At 34.8% G+C, this 18,583-nt stretch overlaps 1 protein-coding gene across 7 annotated transcripts in view; it reads left to right on the top strand.

Annotated features, from left to right (window-relative positions):
- Nucleotides 1-18,583, top strand: part of FBXL18 (F-box and leucine rich repeat protein 18) — a 130,612-nt gene that overhangs the window by 49,084 nt on the left and 62,945 nt on the right. The gene's annotated exons all lie outside the window — the stretch shown is intronic.

Below are 18,583 nucleotides of genomic sequence, written 5' to 3'. Positions count from 1 at the left end.
CTTCTCTATCTTTAGCCTCATAAGAATTGTTCTATGCTTTCCCATCTCCACTTGGTTGTAAATATAATTTCCATTTATTAGTTTTTTTTTGACTTTGTTATAGGGAAGCTTGTTATGCTTGTATTACCAGATGGACTGAAAGCAATGTCTACCAGATATCTTATCTACAATTTTAGAAATTAGGTTTAGGGCATGTTCTAGCATATTAAAAATAGCCTGCTTCTTAGTCATTTTTAGAATTGTTAGGTGTCTTGATACAGGGCAACTTTAACTATAGAAAAGAAAATCTAAGCCAGCAGTAAAAGAAATTGTACAATTTGGAATTGTATAAAGAAAGTTACTAAAATGTCCCTATTCTTTAACCCAGAGATTTCACTGCTAGACATATGGGCAATGCAAACCAAAATATGGCTGTCCCAGAAGTTTTAAACTGCATCGAGACTTTTGGGACACTATGTTTATTGCCTCACTGAGTTCACCCTTGAGTTGTGTGAACTAATGCAAAATGAAGGAAGCAGAGCCAGGAAAATTATTATACATATTCTGTATGGCCCTTATAAACACAATGAGTACAGCAATGTATATGGAAAGAACAACCATCACAAAACTGTAATGTTGCAAAATTACCTAGAGCAAGCAAGTGTGACCTCAGAGCAGAGATATGAGAAAACCATTCACTCCTCAATCCCCATTCCTTTATAGAGGTGAAAGGTCCATGGGTATAGAACACTGCATATATTTTCAGATTTTTTTTTCAACCTATTGGTTTTATCGACTTTTTTCCTTTCCCCCCCTTTTTTCTTTAAAAAATAATCTGTATATAGGAGGATTCTCAGGGGGCGAGGGTGGAGTGTTTGAAGTGAAATTTAGGCACTGTTAGGAAAAATTAGGCAATAAAATATCAAAATTTTATTAAAAAACAGTGATTAAAATAATGTAAATAGAAAGAACTATAACTTAACAATCAGCTAAAAGAAGCAAAAAGGGGGGGGAAAAGGTCATTGAGACATCTTTTTTAAAAATTCAAAGAAGAGAGGGAAGACCAGCAAGAAGCACTGACAAGCAGAACAGCTTTTGAAAGCTACAGATTGAACTTAGATTTTTTTTTTTTTTTTTTAGGTTTTTGCAAGGCAAATGGGGTTAAGTGGCTTGCCCAAGGCCACACAGCTAGGTAATTATTAAGTGTCTGAGACCAGATCTGAACCCAGGTACTCCTGACTCCAAGGCCGGCGCTTTATCCACTATGCCACCTAGCCGCCCCTATGTTGCTAGTTTTGTGGAATTTTTTTCTTTTTCTTTCTGGAAGAAATAGGTTTGTGGTAAATTTAGGTATAAAAACATATCTGGGTGGCGCAGTGGATAGAGTACTGGCCTTGGAGTCAGGAATACCCGAGTTCAGATCTGGCCTCAGACACTTAATAATTACCTAGCTGTGTGGCTCTTGGGCAAGCCACTTAACCCCATTGCCTTACAAAAACCTAAAAAGTAAAATAAAATAAAAACATCAATAAAAATTTATATTTTTTAAAAAAGGGCCTACCCAATATGTCCCCAACTTATTGTTGGGGAATAGCATCCCAGTTGGCTCTTGATCCATATTAGATCAGTGTGGTTAGTTATGAATAACCATTTTCCAGTTGACTAGCAGAAGACATCAGGGAACTTGTACTAATATAACTCATAGATACTATTTTTTAAAAATTTTATTTATTTTGCAAGGCAGTGGGGTTAAGCGACTTCCCCAAGGCCACACAGCTAGGTAATTATAAAGTGCCTGAGTCTCAAGACCTGAGTCTCAAGTCCTCCTGACTCCAGGGCTGGTGTTTTAGCCACTGTACCCCCAGCTGTTTCTCATATATACTATTTGACCATTTTTTTTTTTTATTTCTAGAATTTACTGGAGTGATATAAACTGAAGGGGAATTTGTGTTGCTGAGTCACTCTCCTGACCCATCTAATAGCTAGAATTAGTGTATATTGGTATCTTTTTCTTTCCAATGTGGAAGATGCCAGAAGGTTGATATTCTTTCATGCAGATTTCTTACTGAGCCTGAGGAGATCTCAGGTGCCCTGAAATGAGTTGATTGGAAATTGTGCCAGTACAAGCCAAGGCTTGTGATGTGGAAAAGTAGAGATTGTGTGAAATCTATGAGCCTAATCTTGCTAGGTTGCTAGGCAAGGAAGCTGAGAGTGCTTTGTGAGGCTAAAGCAGCTGGTATTTTCCTTTTTTTGATTCCAGATCTCTGATTTCAATGGTGTGGGCAACTTCTAGAATGGAAATTCCTTCCACTGATGCAAATATTTCTATATTTTTTATAAAATCTGCTTTTAGGAAGGTGAAAGGAAATTCCCATTCTTACATAAAAGGAAAAGAAAAACTAAATCTTAAGACATAAGCCAAACATTTTCCTTTTTATTGGTAAACTAAATTGGTATAACAGTTTGATTTAATGGAAGGAACAGTGGTTTTGAAGTTTTAAGTTCCTTGCTTCTAATACTGGTGGTCATTCAAATTTAGATGCTTAAAAATTTTTTTTTTTTGATGGGGATTGAGAAGGAAAAATTTTATTGGCAAATTCCTGGTGTAAGAAACTCTCAATTAATGCAACCTAGTAGCTCAAATCTTTAACTCAGTCTTTTTAAATTGAAATTTTATTTTACTTTTCCAATTAGCTGCTATGGTAGTTTTTCAGCATTCATCTACTTACAGATTTATAAGTTAAACATTTTTCTATTACCTTCCCCTTCTCCATGGTGGTGATCAGTCTGGTAAAAGTTGTACATGTACATTTGTGTTTAATATATTTACATATTAGTCATTTTGTGTAAAAGGAATTAGAATTAAGGGAAAAGAAAGAAAACTATGAGATAGGAAGGAAAAACGTAAGAGTTTTAAAAAATTGAACTTAATATGCGTTCAGATTCTGTGGTTTTTTTCTTCTGGTTATCATTGGCATTGACCATAGCAGGTCTCTCAGGGTTGTCTTTGATCTCTGAACTGCTGAGAGGAGCTGTATCATCATAGTTGATCATCTCATAATGTTGTTAATGTGTACAATGTTCTCTTGGTTCTGTTCACTTCACTCAGCATCAGTTCATGTAAAGTCTGACCACTCAAGATTTCTTATAGAACAATGGTACTTCATAACATTCATATACCATAACTTGTTCAGCTTTTCCCCAATTGATGGGCATCCCCTCATTTTTTAATTCTTTGCCACTACAAAAAAGAGCCTGCTATAAATATTTTTAAACATGTGAAACTTTACTCATTTTTTATGATTTATTTTTGTTATAGGCCTAGTATTGGTGGTATTGCTGGGTCCAAGGGTATGATCAGTTTTATTGCTCTTTGGGCATTTTAACTTACAGTCTTAAAGAATTTTCGGAAGCAAAAGATGGATAGATACGGGTGCTGTGTGTTAGATACAGGGTTTGAACTCTGGTCTTTCTGATTCCAAGGCCATCCCTATGTGTCTACTCTGTTATGCCTTTCCTTGTATATGTTGAGAATTTTTACTCATCCACCTAGTATTTTGAAACCCTTTTGCTAAAAAAAAAAAACAAAAACAACCCAGTAAAAACTCCTTAGAAATTGGGGTTGATGGTAGATGGAGAGAGGACTGTTATGATCACTCTGTTCCTTCCTTATACCAATACCATGAAGACTTGGATATGGAAGAATAGTTTTATGGCTTAGTAGACACTTTTTAGGAATTTGACTGAAATAAAGGGCTTTGTATTTTAAATGTAGTAGTTGATAGTGAATTAACTGGTTTGTATAACAGTTTGGTTTAATGGAAGGAACAGTGGTTTTGAAGTTGAAGTTTCTTGCTTCTAATACTAGTGGTCATTCAAGAACTCTAAACCTTGGTTTCTTCATCTATAAATGAGGTATTACCTATTTCACAGGGCTATTGTTAGCATCAAATAAGACAGTACAAAAAAACAGTAAAAATGGAATACTCCTGATATAAATAATGATGAGCAGGTTGTTTCTAGAAAAATGTGGAAAGACTTGCATGAAATAATGAAGAATAAAATGAGCAGAACCAAGGGAATGTTGAATACAGTAACAGCAATATTGTTCAAAGAATAATTGTGAATGACCAAATTATTCCTAATATTATAAATATTCAAATCAACTACAATGGACCTTATGAAGGAATATGTTATCTACCACCAGAGAAAGAACTGATAAATAGAATATGCATATGAATTTATGTTTGTGGGTATGTATATTAAATGGTGACCTTCTTTAGTTCTGGGTGGTGAGGCAGGGAAACATTTTGAAGCTTGAAATGTTGCAAAAAAAATTAAAAAGATAAAATATAGAAAGTTTTTTTTATATAAAGCAATTGCAACAATAAACATTGTTATATAGTTGATTACTAATTATTGAAGCATATTCGTGATATAGCGGTATAGATCTATCTTATCTCTATATATATAAAGAGAGAGAGAGAGAGACTTCTTGTCAATTTATGATATAATCATGTGTTAACCTACTAGTTGGCATCATTTTCCTTGTTCTATGCATGGGTCTTAGATCACACAATTTGAGCTAGTGAAGCCTTTATTTGGTTGTTCAGAAAATTGCCTATCCCCCTTTAAGATGAATATGACTATGTTACTTTATTGCCTTAAAAGAGATTTGTGATTCCTTATATTTTTCTACCTTTAGGCACACCCTTCCCCAGGAATATCATTGGATCAGATTTATCTTGTTTTGTATACTCAACTTTTGTGGCAAAAAGATGATTTTTTTTTTTTTTTGCAAGGCAAATGGGGTTAAGTGGCTTGCCCAAGGCCACACAGCTAGGTAATTATTAAGTGTCTGAGACCGGATTTGAACCCAGGTACTCCTGACTTCAGGGTCAGTGCTTTATCCACTGCGCCACCTAGCCGCCCCAAAAAGATGATTTTCAACTAACTTAAGTCCTTAAACTATTATGTCACTCAAACATTATGTTTTAATAGCATCAAAGGGCGTAATCAAGCTTAAGTAAAAGAAAAACCAAACTTTCAGAAATTGACCCTTTTTCTTACATTTAAACAGTTTAACTTGCTTTTCCAAGATTTCTCCAGTAGATGGAGATGTGGTTTATGGTACCTAAAACATCACTAATGACCACTCAGTATTGAATAAATATTCAACATTTTATCTTCTCCTCCAGGCTTGTGTTATACAATAGGAATTATATGAAAGGGAAAAAATGGATTTTGTTTTTTGTAACTTTAGTGCAGTTCTTTTCTAGTACTTCCCCTTGAGAATTCAGAGAATTATCAAAATTAGTGTGAGGAAAGACCTGTTACTATAAGTCTTCCCTCTTGCCTGTCTCCTAGGGCAAAGGCAAGATTATTTCTCATGGTGTGCTCTGCAGTATTGTTGTTTGGACTAGTCTGCTTTTTGTGACTCAGCTGATGGGCATCTACCACTTCCTTTGGGATGAGAGTCTCTGGTGTAAGAGATTTCATTCTTAAAATATTTTCCACTTTAGTAGTGAACATTTTGATTTATTTAATTTTTATTTTAAAATATCTTACTTAGGCAATCTTTAGTGTTTTCTTTTGTGTATAGTCTTGAAGCATTTTCTTATTTTTAAGAGATACATTTTCCTATATCTTAGCCTTATTTATTTCAGTTTTAAAGTTTGTCCTCCCTCTCAACGTCCTTTGAGTTCTGCTGCACTCTACTGAAATGATATTTCCTTTATTAAAAAAAATTTGGTTTGTTCATTATTTTGAACATCCCAAGTGCATTAGTCTAGATTTAGATTTCAGAAGAATATCAAAGGCAAAGCTTCATTGTGAACTCTGGAGATTTTTCTGTTGTCCACTTTACTTCTGCTTCTTTGATCCAACCCAGTTAGTTAGATAGGGCTCAGACATAAAGTAATCTTTTCTTTGTGCCTACCTACTATCTTTGTCACTTTGGAAAACAATTCTTCAAGTACTTGATGGCCTTTCACCTGTCTTCTTCGCTCTCACTCTTTCAGAGTTGGTCCTACTGCATCCAGGCTCAGTTTACTAGCCACAGCAAGTTATGGACTTGGCCCCTCATTGCAGAAAGCTTAATGTATCTTTGGATGGGTGTAGTGAATCATCACAACAGCTTGTTCTAGTTTTCATTGTCTGTTTCATTTCCTGCCCCTTTAGAAACTCCTGAATCATCTTGTCACAGATTGAATTAATAATAAATAGCATCCTTGTTGGTTTGTATTACCTAAGAATGGGTTGGATGGAGCTCTGGATGAGTTTGCCTGAAGTAGGTGTGGTAGTCTACCTTTGTCTGTTAACACCACCAATTTTTTTTCCTTGGGTATGGTGAAACCCAAGAAAGGGGATGTGTGTTTTGGTTGCACCTCAAAGTAATATTTTAATACTTTCTTTTAGAGATGCTTGCTGATCTTCTTTGCTTACTTTTACTTGACCTCATTCTTGACAGTTTTCAATGGGACATGGACTTAAATTTTAAGAATCTTGCTTTCTAGAGACTTTTCCTTCTTTAGGTTTTCAGGACTACTCTTTCCTGGTTCTCTTCTTGCCTATGTGATGGCTCTCAGGTTCCTTTGCTGAATCATCATCCATATTATAGCCCATAACTATAGATATTCTCCAAGACTCTACCTTAGACCCTTTTCTTTTCTCCCTCTACAATGCTCTTTTTTTTTTTTTTAAAAGGATTTTGCAAGGCAAATGGGGTTAAGTAGCTTGCCCAAGGCCACACAGCTAGGTAATTGTTAAGTGTCTGAGACTGGATTTGAACCCAGGGACTCCTGACTCCAGGGTGGGTGCTTTATCCACTGTGCCACCTAGCCACCCCTACAGTGCTCTTTTGGTAACATCAGCTCTCAGGGGTTTAACTATTATCTCCAGGGTGATAACAATATATATCCTCTATCTTTGCCTCTGTCAGTCTCTTTATATCTCTGTCTCTCTTTCAGTATATATATATCTAGCTTCAGTCTCTTGAGTTTCTTTCCTGCATCTCCAATTTCCCATTGGACCATTGAAACTGAACATCATAGAGATGTCTTAAACTTAACATGTCCAAAATTGAAATCATTATCTTTTTTCCCAAACTCTCTCTCCTCTCAATCTTCCCTGTTTCTATTGAAGCCACCTCTATTCTCCTAGTCCCTGGTCTGTAACTTTTAGTATTATCTTAAACTTCTCACTTTCCCTCATCCCACATATATTACTAACAGTTTGTCAAATCTTGTTGATCTCTTCAATCTGATCCCTTCTTTACATTCACACAACTACCATCTTAGTTCAGGCCCCCATCACTTCTCACCTAGATTATTGCTCCAGCCTTCTAATTGGTCTCCCTGCCTTAGGTTTCTTACCATTTTAGTCCATTTTCTGTATGAAGCCTTTCTTGACCCCCTTGTCCATCTGTTTCCCTCTACCCCTAAGTTATTAGTACCAAAATACCTTGTATATATTTGTACTTATGATGTATATATTTCTATATTATCTCCCAAATTGGAATTTAAGGTCTTTGTGAGTAGAGGTTGTTTTGTTCTTTGTACTTGCCCGCTAGAGTCCAACATAGTGAGCACTTTAATGCTTTTTTTTTTTAGGTTTGTTTTTTTTTTGCTAGGCAATGGGGTTAAGTGGCTTGCCCAAGGCCACACAGCTAAGTAATTATTAAGTGTCTTGAGGTCTGATTTGAACTCAGGTACTCCTGACTCCCAGGCCGGTGTTCTATCAACTGCCCCAACTAGCTGCCCCAACTTCAATGCTTATTGATAAATGATTGATCGAAGTTTCATTTTAAACTTTAGAATAAAGCATCATTTTATTTTTTTGTAATACACAAAGTGAAAATGGGAGCTGCTTGAATAAATATCATCTTGACATCTCAGTTCTAGTTTCCCAAGGTGTGATTGATTGACAGTATGTTGAGTTCTCCATTCAGTACAAGTTTATTACATTATTTAATCACTCAATTCTTTATTGAGAACAAAGCAAGCTATTCCAGAGTGGTACAGGATCAAAGATGTATTAGCAATAGACATTTGTATTATGTTGATCTGGGTCATTATTGTTTTAAAGTGAAGGTCTTCTATTCTTTGTCAAGGAAGTTCTTTTGGAAAGTTTCTAAGAAGAACTTAATTTGCATTTATTTTTAGTTGCATTATAGTGAGACTTTCATATATTAGCCCAGGTCTTATGTGCTTTTGCATATGGGTTTTTGTCACCATTTTCTTCTTTAGGTCCACTGATAATTGGAACTTCTTTGATCCCATTTAATCTACCAATTCATAAATTGGAGTTAGAAGTTTTAGCTTGGTTTGACCAAGTATGTCATATTTTCTTTAAGACAGAAAATCATATCTGAACAGTAATCAGCCCTATCAGTAGCAACTCCCAATCAGAGGACAAATTTTACATTATTATTTATGGTAATATGGCTTGTGTGGAACTGAGGAATATGGATAGTATTATCACTGACAGAATCTCCTTCAAGTAAGAAAGATCAATTATACAAAAGCACCAAATGGTAACATGCTAAAAGCCACTCAGGGACAAATTTCCTTATTTTTCCTTATGATCTTACTTACTAATGATTTTACCAAAATAGTATATTGGCTTTCTACTGGGGGTAAGATGGGGGGTAAATCTATTATCTTCATAGAGATTAGAATACCCCTTACCCATCTTTAGCTATTGCATGGATGAGATATGGAATGTAATGCTTTTTAAAAGGGTTTTCTGTTTCAAAGAGAAAGGCCCAAAATAAAAGACATTTGCATATGACAGTTCCCATTTAGGGCATTCATAAAATTTCTGAACTATTGAATTTTTACTTGGAACTGGATCCCTTGTATTTGTAAGACTGAGAATGCTTTATATTAAAGATGTATAGACCTTTCTCTGTATAGAATGGAGAGAATTTAATTTTTGAGAGAAACAGGAAAGAATAACTTGTCTCTTGATTAATGTGATTTGGACCTGGAGTTCCATCAGATGGGGTCCTTTGATTATCATTTTGTTCCATGTGAAAATCTTCCTATTTGCCTAGTTGTATTGAAATTTGCTTCTCAAAGATCATTTTATGCCAGTAAGGAGTTGGGAAGAGTAAAGATAACTGAACAGAAGCACTAACTGCAATTTCAGTGTGGTTCCAAAGTAGAAATTAAGCATAATTGTGTAATTATTGCCGTAACTTCTTAATTTGCAGATGATGTTGGAAAATAACTCCCTGATGTGCTCTGACTTGTTCTTGGCAAGTACCCTGAGATCTGTAAAGGGTGCTTTTGCACTCTCTTTTTGGCTCTTTTTTCCTAATTTCTATCTGTCCATCTGTAACATAGGGGTAGGAATGGATGGTATAGTAGTGCTGATGATTACCTAATGTTGTGGTTCCTGAACACCATACTTGAACACATTCTTGGGATTGTAGAAACCTTGTAAGGTGAAATTTAAATTTTTGACTAATGTTTAAGTGTTTAAAAAATATGATTGTTGGGGGAATGAATAAATTATTTTCTGTCTGGTTAATGTAAGAGTTTTAGAATTGTAAATTATGAATGATATTAAAAGTTAAATACATATATATTATAGTCTTAAGCTATTTCTTCCTTTGTATGGTTTATCACTTTTATTAGTTTAGCATTTGATCACCCATCCTGAATACCATTCCATGTCTATAAATCATGTTATCTCAGGTAACCATATGACTAGTCAGTTCTTTAGCTTACTTAGTCAATAGTTTCCTCATTTCTAATATGAGAGGAAGGGCTAACATGGTGGTTTATCAAGGCCCCTTCCAGCTATAAAATTCTGATTCCAGGTAGCATTATTTGTTAAAATTACTTGTACTATCTAAATTTCCTCTCATTTATGTTCTTTCTTCTTCCTGTTTTCTTTTTTTGTTTCTTTGATCTTTTTGCTAAGACTTAAAACTTAACTATTATGTTTTGTACTATATACATCTGATGTACATCATTAAGAATTAGGAAATTAGTTTAAAAAATTTTAATAAAATGGAAGCAAAGTCCATTTCCCTTTTGAGATTTAATAACACATATACACACGTACATATGCATGTTCTCGTTCTCTCTCTCTCTCTCTCTCTCTCTCTCTCTCAAAATAAACCCTAGTGTACAGTATATGTTATTGAAATCTGGCTTCATCAAGAAAACTAAAATGATTACATTTTAATTTCTGAAAAATTTTGTGTACTAATGGCTGTGATGTAGTTTGGTATCAGATCATGGAGTCATTGATGGTGAAAAAGATGAATTTTCTCTATTTGGTTCAGTCAGTTTGGAAGCAACTTAAGGTGTCTTATTAATAACCTGTCTATTGATCAGAGAGCAGCATTTTACTTTAAAATATTTTATTATAAATCTAAGCTTGGCTGGCACAGAAATAAAGATTAAGATTTCAAGGACTTCAACTTAATAGTCATGGTTACATCTGACGTAGGTATAAGAATTTTTCAAGATACTGACCTTGACTCTGGTTAACTGCTAATACATGTTTATTAGTTGATTAATAGCCTCAGAATTTTTTTTTGCTCTTGATTTGAACTAGTATTGCTCAGCATTAAGATTCCAAAGGGATCTTCAGCAAGAATGACACAAGGGAAGTGATCTACTTTCTTAAGGCTACAAAGCTGATTTTGTACCCTTCTGCTAGTATACTTTCCCTTTCTTAAAAGCCCCTATGAAGTATTGGTAGCTAAAAATAGAATTCTGTCTCATGGAGGGAATCACCTGGGGAATAATTTCAGCAGCACATTTAAGACAGGCAGGAGAAAGAGTGGAAATGATCCCCAAGGACAGACAGAAGGAGAGGTAGAATTTTAGAAGTCATCAGTTGGTTTTTGTCTAGAAACCTCTGCAAGCAGGTTATATGCTCTTAAGGGTGAAGGGGAAAATTGTGTAAGGTCACTGGGAAAAGAGGAATCTTGAGCGATGCTTACAGGACACAAATAATCAAAGCTGTAGATGACCAGGGTCCATTATTTGTATTATATTTGGAATTCTTGGCTAGAGAATGATGAATATCAGCACATTCCCATTATGAATTTAAGACATCTTGACCACTCCAATATTCTATAATTTTTTTTTAATTGTTTAGTCTTTAATCAGTCTCCTATGGATACTGCTTCTATTAGGGAGGTGCTGCTGTTTGCAGTTCTTGCTTATTCAGAAAGTAAAAGGAATTTGGGTAGAGGGGGGAGGGAGGGAGGGAGGGAGGGAGAGAGAGACAGAGAGAGAGAGAGAGAGAGACAGAGAGAGAGAGAGAATGAGAGAATGAGAATGTATATGTATGTGTCTGTCTGTGTGTTTCATAGTTGCATTTGTTTTGCTTTTTATGTTTGGCATATGTCTTTGATACTGAGCCATCAATTATAGCTTGAAGACATCATTTTTTCCATTCTTCAAAAGTAGAATTACTATATTAGGGCTAAAGGAGTTGGGAAACAAAAGTGTAAATTTGAGAACATTGGACTGCTAAAAAAAGGAGTAGGAAAATGAGGTTTTCCCAAATTCCCTATCTCTTGGTAAAATCTTATTGTTATCTGTGGATTGTAATTAACCACACTCTAGTGCTTGTCTCCTGTAGGCTTACTATCTTGCCAAGTCATTAGGATATAAATCTTTCTTTATAATTACGTAAAAAAATGAGGAAATTTGGCATTATTAATCAGTCTTCTAAGAAGAGATATACAAATTCTGAAAATTTGGAAGATATAGAAGAAAACTATTTTTCTTTGGATATATATGTATGTGATAATAGGAGAGGATGGAATGAGGAAGTTTTTTTTTAAAGATAAAACCCCAGATATGAAATTTTATTTTTATATGCTTTTTTAAGCTTTAAAATAATATAGAAAACTACAGGCCAGTAATGGTAGATAAAGAGTAGGTAGATGCCTCAGAAGTCATCTAGTCCAACCATTTCATTTTACAGACGAAGAAACTGAGGTCCAGAGAAATTAAGTGACTTACCCAAATTTGTACTAAGTGGCAGAATGTTCTTGAACCTAGACCTTCTGATTCCCCTTAAAATGATTTTTTTCCCCTCGCCTTCACCATCGTGAAGATGGACATGTATAACTTGATTTATGTATATAATTATCATGTTTCACTATTCTAAAAATAGAGCTTATACAGGTAATTATAAAATACTCATTGAATTTTGGCTATAAATGAAGCTTCTGAGGAATTTTCCTCCTATTTATTTTTGTCATTTTAATAGAGGCCTGGAAACACTTGAACAAAAAAAATCCTATTTAATATAAAGAAAATTGTGTTTTTCATAGACTTAGTGTTCTTATATATGTCACACAGATTCAATTGTTCTTTCGTTCAGTAAATAATTAAATGACCAAGGTAAAAAAAATATGCCCAAAGTTTGTTTATATAGAATGTTGCCTAATTAACCTTATTTTAAAGCTCTCTTTCCATGCTTTATTTTACCATCTTTATTGACTTATGAAAAGTAAAAGTTTCCTTGTATTGAAATAAATTCATGTGTTATATTTCCAAATATAACATAATTTCTTTAAAATGCTAGAAATGTTGATGGAATTTGTGGAAGATAAGAAACATGAGGAAGTATGTGCTTACCAAATTTCCCACTCTTGTGACCTAAAGATGTTTTGTATTCTACAGTATTTTAGAATACCTTCCCAATATCAAGTCCCCCACAAGCTATTTGTTTTGTGATTGAGACAAATGAAACAGCAGCCTTATACTTTAAGTTTCTGCCTTTGAGTTTTAGATTGATAAGATTTGCAGCAGCATGAACTGACTCCTGGAAGCATTTTTTTCCTTAGTAAAATCTTTTACCTTACTCTCTTCTGCTTTTAAGTAGAATCACTCTTAGATTCTGAAAAAATCAGATTATCATATAAAAGAACCCTGATTCAGTTGTTGCTGAAGAAGCTTACGTTAGAATGTTTAAGTTGATGTTCAATCTCAGAAATGATCCTCAGATATATACAGAAGACATCATTATCCAAGTATGGTCATCTTGACATTCCTGGATATTTTCAAGTCCTTACCTATTACTGTTAACCGGACAACTTCTTTGTTTTTTTTTTAATTTTCAAATTTATTTCATTAAATATTTCTTAATTACATATGAAAAAATTTAACATTTATGTTTTAAAATTCTCTCTCCTTCCCTCCTCCCTTGAAAAAGGTAAGCAATTTGATATCAGTTATACATGTGAAGTCATGCAAAATATATTTTGATATTAGCCATGCTGAATTTCTTCTTTAGAATTTTTTTCAAAGAATGTCACTACTCCATTCCATAGAGCTGTACTTTCAGATTATGCATTATTTTTATGCTTTTTCTTCTTGCTTCTTAGAGACAAACAGTACATGAAAAGCTTTTACATGTTTCAAAAATTTAACTGATGCTTTTTTACATTTTTCTCCCTGTTTTTGAGGAGAAGAGAATTTAGGGGGGGAAAATCCAAAATATTTTCCTCCCATACATTAAAAAAATTTTTTTAAGTAGTCATTTTTCTGTTTCTTTAAGTTAACCAATTTAGTCCACATTCTAGTATATTTTTGCTTGCCCCTTTTAAGGGAATTTCCTAGGCTGTTATAAAAATAATAGAATTAAAAGAGCTATTTAGAGATCATTGAACACAATATGAGGGTGGTGGGATGAGGGGAATAGTAAAGTGACTTGGCTGAGGTAACACGAAGTATGTTAGGACTTAATACTTCTATCTAAAAGATACCTTCTTTTTGCACTACTGTTTCTTATGGAAAAACCTGAAACCTTTCTCAAAATATAATGCAACATGATATGAATTTCTAAAAATTAAAAAAAATTAACTTAAATTCAGCTTAATTTCCTTTCAGATTTTCTTCCTTTTAATTTTACCCCTAAACTGTGTTACTATCGTGGCTGTTGTTGGAGCCCTGTGTGGGGCATGCAGCCTACAATTATTCCCATTGCTTTTCTCATCCATATATGTCAATAGTTTCTTATCCAATATTGTTGAGATTTAGAAGGGGGTTTTGCAGGGAGGGGGGGAGTGATTAGAGGACTCCTGCCCGATGATTCCTTTTTTCCCTTGATTTTTGTCTTTAAATCAGTCATTTAAATTGTCAATAGTTAAAGTTCCCCCCCATCCCCCAATTTGAGTCATCCCTTGTGAGAAAGGAAAGTAATTCAGCAAAAGCATCTGCTATAATGTCCATATCTGACCACAAAAATTAATAACCTGCCCTGGTGGTTCCTTACCTCCGCACAGAAAAGACATGTTTCATAACCTTCATTGGTTTTCAGGTCCTTAAGAGTTTTCATTTTGCATGATTGTAATTGATATCATTGTTTCTCTGCTTATTATCACTCTGTATCAGTTCATAAACTCTTTCTATGTTTTTCTGAACTTTTCTTTGTAGTTTCTTTCTTAATTACTTAATTTCTTATTTCATACCTTACATAATAGCATTCATGTTTCAGTCCATTGTTGTACCACAGTTTGTTAAACCATCCTAAACACAACCAACACCTTATTGTTTTCAGTTTTTCGTTATCATGGAGAGTGCCATTAGGAGCATTTTGGTATTTCTTGGGCTTCAGTTTCTAAGTCTGGCTTCCTGGAGGTGTAGAGGGATCACAGAAAGTGGGGGGCAATTTAATCACTTTCCTTGCATAATTCCACACTAAAATGCAGAACAGTTAATAGCCCTTCTGACATTGTACCCATTGATTTTTTTGTCATCTGGGCAACTTTGCATGGTGTGAGGTGAAACCTCAGAATTGTTTAAATTTTAATTTCTCTCACCATTAGTGGTGAGCATTTGGAGTTTTCATGCCATTTATGTTTTTTAATTCTTTTACTGATTACCTCTTTGTGGCAGACATGCAGAATCTTCTAAGATAACCCTTATAAAACTTAGGCTATTTGAATCTCTAGAGAAATGAGGTTTGTCATATTTTTATTGATAATTTTTTGGTTTTGTATCATATTAATTTCAGAATATCTTTCTCTCTCTCCTTTCCCGACCCTTATTTGCAAGATCAAAAAAGAAAGGGGGGCGGGCAGAATGGGACTCAGCAAAACTCTCATCACTTTGCAGTGTCTGACATATTTGCTATTCCATATCCTCATGAGCGCTAACTTTTTTGGATATAGATCTTAATAAAATGTATCATATTTATTTCTCTGTCATCTTAAACATAAGCATAACTGATCATTGTTTATTTACTTTGTGTCATTAGAATGATTATCTTTGGTAGCAGAGGATAAATAAGATGAAGATAATGGTAGCCTCACTGTTTTTTTGGACTGTGGCTTTTGGATCAAATGGCAAGAAGATGTAGGTTGTTTTTTTTTTTATAGTTGTGTGTCTGTGTTTTATAATTTTCCTGAAACTTCTTGCTTCTTCCTTTTGTTAGTTTGTCTCCCTCTAGCCACTCCTTTCAGCATTTCTTTTTACTGAGTCTAATCTGCTTGGGTTTAGAAAGTAGATTTCCAAATTTGATAGAATTGTTTCCTAAGAATAAAAACAAGTGGGCTTTGAGTGAAGATTTAGGATCTTCTGTTACTTGATCTAGATAATATACATGACTTTATAGTATTTCTTTTGTTCACTTAAGGATATTAGCTGCTTTTCTGATTTTTCATCTGTGTTCTAGATAGGTGAGGCTGCTTAAAAGTATTTGAGTTCTGGATATTTGAGGGGTTAATATAGTGCATTCTTGTAAAAATTAAGTTCAAGTTTTATTCATTGTTGAGTTTCAGTATATCCATTTGTGAATGCTTCCAAGACTAGCCAAAGTCTAATTAACACTACTATGTATTTTGAAAAGGGTTTATGCTAGAAGCATTAATATTCAAAAAGACTTTTCATTTTAACCAGTCTAGATAGAAGTACACTAGACTGTCTTTAGTTTGACTTTTGTTCTCATTTTGGAATTCTAGAGCAGACTGTAAAAGAGAACCATCTCTGGAATTATAGAAGCCCTCCTTGACTGTTTGTTGTATTTCCAATACTGGTTATCCTTTGTCAGATTAAAAAAAAGTAATAGTTCACATTCTTTTAGTTCACCTTGAGCCTAGTCTGACTACTGATCATGTAATAAATAAATGATTTCCTACCTCCCCTCTCCTACATCCCTCCATTTCTTTTCTTTTTTCCTTTTCACAAATTGAACTTTTCCAGAAGAGATGTTAGATTCATTCATACTGTTATTTTGGGTCTTTTGATCTCTGTCTTGGTTCTATGTTATTTTTTCCTCAAATTTTTCTCTTAAATTGTATACTTTTAACAGTGGCTAGAGCTTAGCTAAATTTGAAGTTAATACAGGCATGAAATGAAATAATCAGTTTAAAATCGTCTGTTTGGAGGTTTGGATTATTTTTATCCACCCCTCCCACCCCCCACCCCTGCCATTGCTTTGGAACTTTTTGTGTTTATTTTTTTAAGTGCTGATCACTTAAAAGTAAGGGGAAAAAAACTGGGGGAAAAAACCTCAGGCCCACCTGGACAGCTGTATGAAGAATGGAATTGCCTTTAGGGGGGAAGATTGTAGGAACATACACACAGCATCTGCAGCCACATTCTTTGCTTTTGGTAAAATGCTAATCCCAATTTAACATTATGACAGCAGCTCATTAAAAGCTGTTTGGAAATGTGCAGATCTAGGCAGCAGAAGAGAAGGGGCTTTGCACGCACACAGTTGAGAATAATGGTAAACCACGTGGGTCTCATTTTGTCTTAAATCAAGTAAATTACACAAAGGGAATTTACAGGCGTGGACTTGCTGTGGTATGTAGCCTTCAAGGTTCACAATCACATAGAGAACTCCTAGTTAAAAAATACAAAACAAAATTCAGGAGGTATTTTGTTGGCATTTTTATTACCAAAACATCAAGTTTTATGAGAGCCTTTCTGGCATTTGCTTTACATATGTCATAAATCCAACTCTTTATCAGGTATTTGGGGTTTATGCTTCTGCTAGTTGTAATATCTTGCTGGATAACTTGTTTTGAAACTTATTTGTAGTCTTCTAATTAAAAGTCAAGATTACTTTTTCATTTGTCTTTCGTTTATAGCCATCTAAACTTAAGGATTGATTTGTTCGTTTTAACAAAGCTTTTCCATTAAATCTAAAGGTTATGTTTTGTTCATTTGCTTTTTTCACCCTGTAATATCAAAAATACTAAAGCATCATCCTGTAGGGATTTCTTTCATGAGCCAACAGATACAGAATTTTTTTTCTTGACTTCTTCAGTAGTGTAGTGGCATTGCTTCTGAGATTAACTTTGCCTTATCAAGTCTGCATTTAGCTATTTTAGCCAGTTTAAATAACATAGCTACTCACACATAGTGTCATAGAATTTAAGAGTTTAGAATGGGTCAAAAATTATTTAGGGTAATCTTCTCATTTCATTCATGAAAGAAAAATAACCTTCCCCAGATCAGGAAACTAAGTAGAAGGAGGACTAGAACAGAGGCCTCCCATCTCCTTAGTCAGAGTTCAGCTGCATTAAAAGTAAAATGGTCCACCAAATAAAATGCACAATATGGTGTAATCTGGGGGAGGGGCATTTTAAAAATATGTGATGTCATTTTCCCTTTACTTCTTTTTAGAGCTATTCTCTGCTTTTTAAAGCTTCGTTGCTGTCTCTCTGCTCACAGTCTCTTTCAAGACCTGTTGTACTTATTCCTTAACTGGCTAAGAAAAAGTGAAATGGTTCACAGAAGTAAGCCTGAAAAGGGAACAGAGACCTGTTACAATAAGGAAGGAGAGTGGTGTATAAGAGGGAGATTTGAACAAAGTTAGCCATTGGATACAATATAGTGACTCAATCCTGAGGGGGGTTGGGGTAGAGGTATGTGCCAGGCAGGTCAGTCTGTCATTACCATCTAGATTGCTGCCTTTCCTCAGCCTGGGACCCAAGACTTTTGAAAGAATAGAGCTTTCAGGGTAGCTAGATGGTGCAGTGGGTAGAGCACCAGCCCTGAAGTCAGGAGGACCTGAGTTCAAATTTGATCTCATATACTTAGTAATCACATAACTGTGTGTAACCCCACTGCCTTGCAAAGACCCAAAGCAATGAAACAAACAAAAGAATAGAGTTCAACCTTATCTCCTAGCTGTCATCCTGGAGAACGTGACTTATGGGGGCCACAACCTCAGCTGCCATGACCAAAAGTCTCTGACACTGTCAGGTGGTTCAGCATTGGAACCTGATAGAATTGAACCATGGGAATGATGTTAAAGAAGAGTTGGTGTGTCTGCTTAAGGCTTCTAGGACTTGCAACTGGAACCTTCTCTGTGCTTCATCTGGTCTATTAGAATGTGAGCTCCTTGAGGGCAGGAGGTGTCTGACCTGTATCCCTAGGGAGTAGCATGGAATTTTGTACATAGTGAATGCTTAATATATGATATTTTCCATTCATTCATCTTTCAGAATCCTTTTTTTTTTAACTGTGGCATATTCCCATTTTTCTGGTTTACAGGTTTCCCACTTATCCAGACAAACATTTAAACAGCCTAGAAAATTAGACTTGGGGGAAGCTAGGTGGCACAGTGGATAAAACACTGGTCCTGGAATCAGGAGTACTTGAGTTCAAAT

Source organism: Macrotis lagotis, chromosome X (assembly GCF_037893015.1).
Source record: "Macrotis lagotis isolate mMagLag1 chromosome X, bilby.v1.9.chrom.fasta, whole genome shotgun sequence".
Classification (NCBI taxonomy): Eukaryota; Metazoa; Chordata; class Mammalia; order Peramelemorphia; family Peramelidae; genus Macrotis; species Macrotis lagotis.
This window is presented reverse-complemented; position numbering and strand designations above follow the sequence as displayed.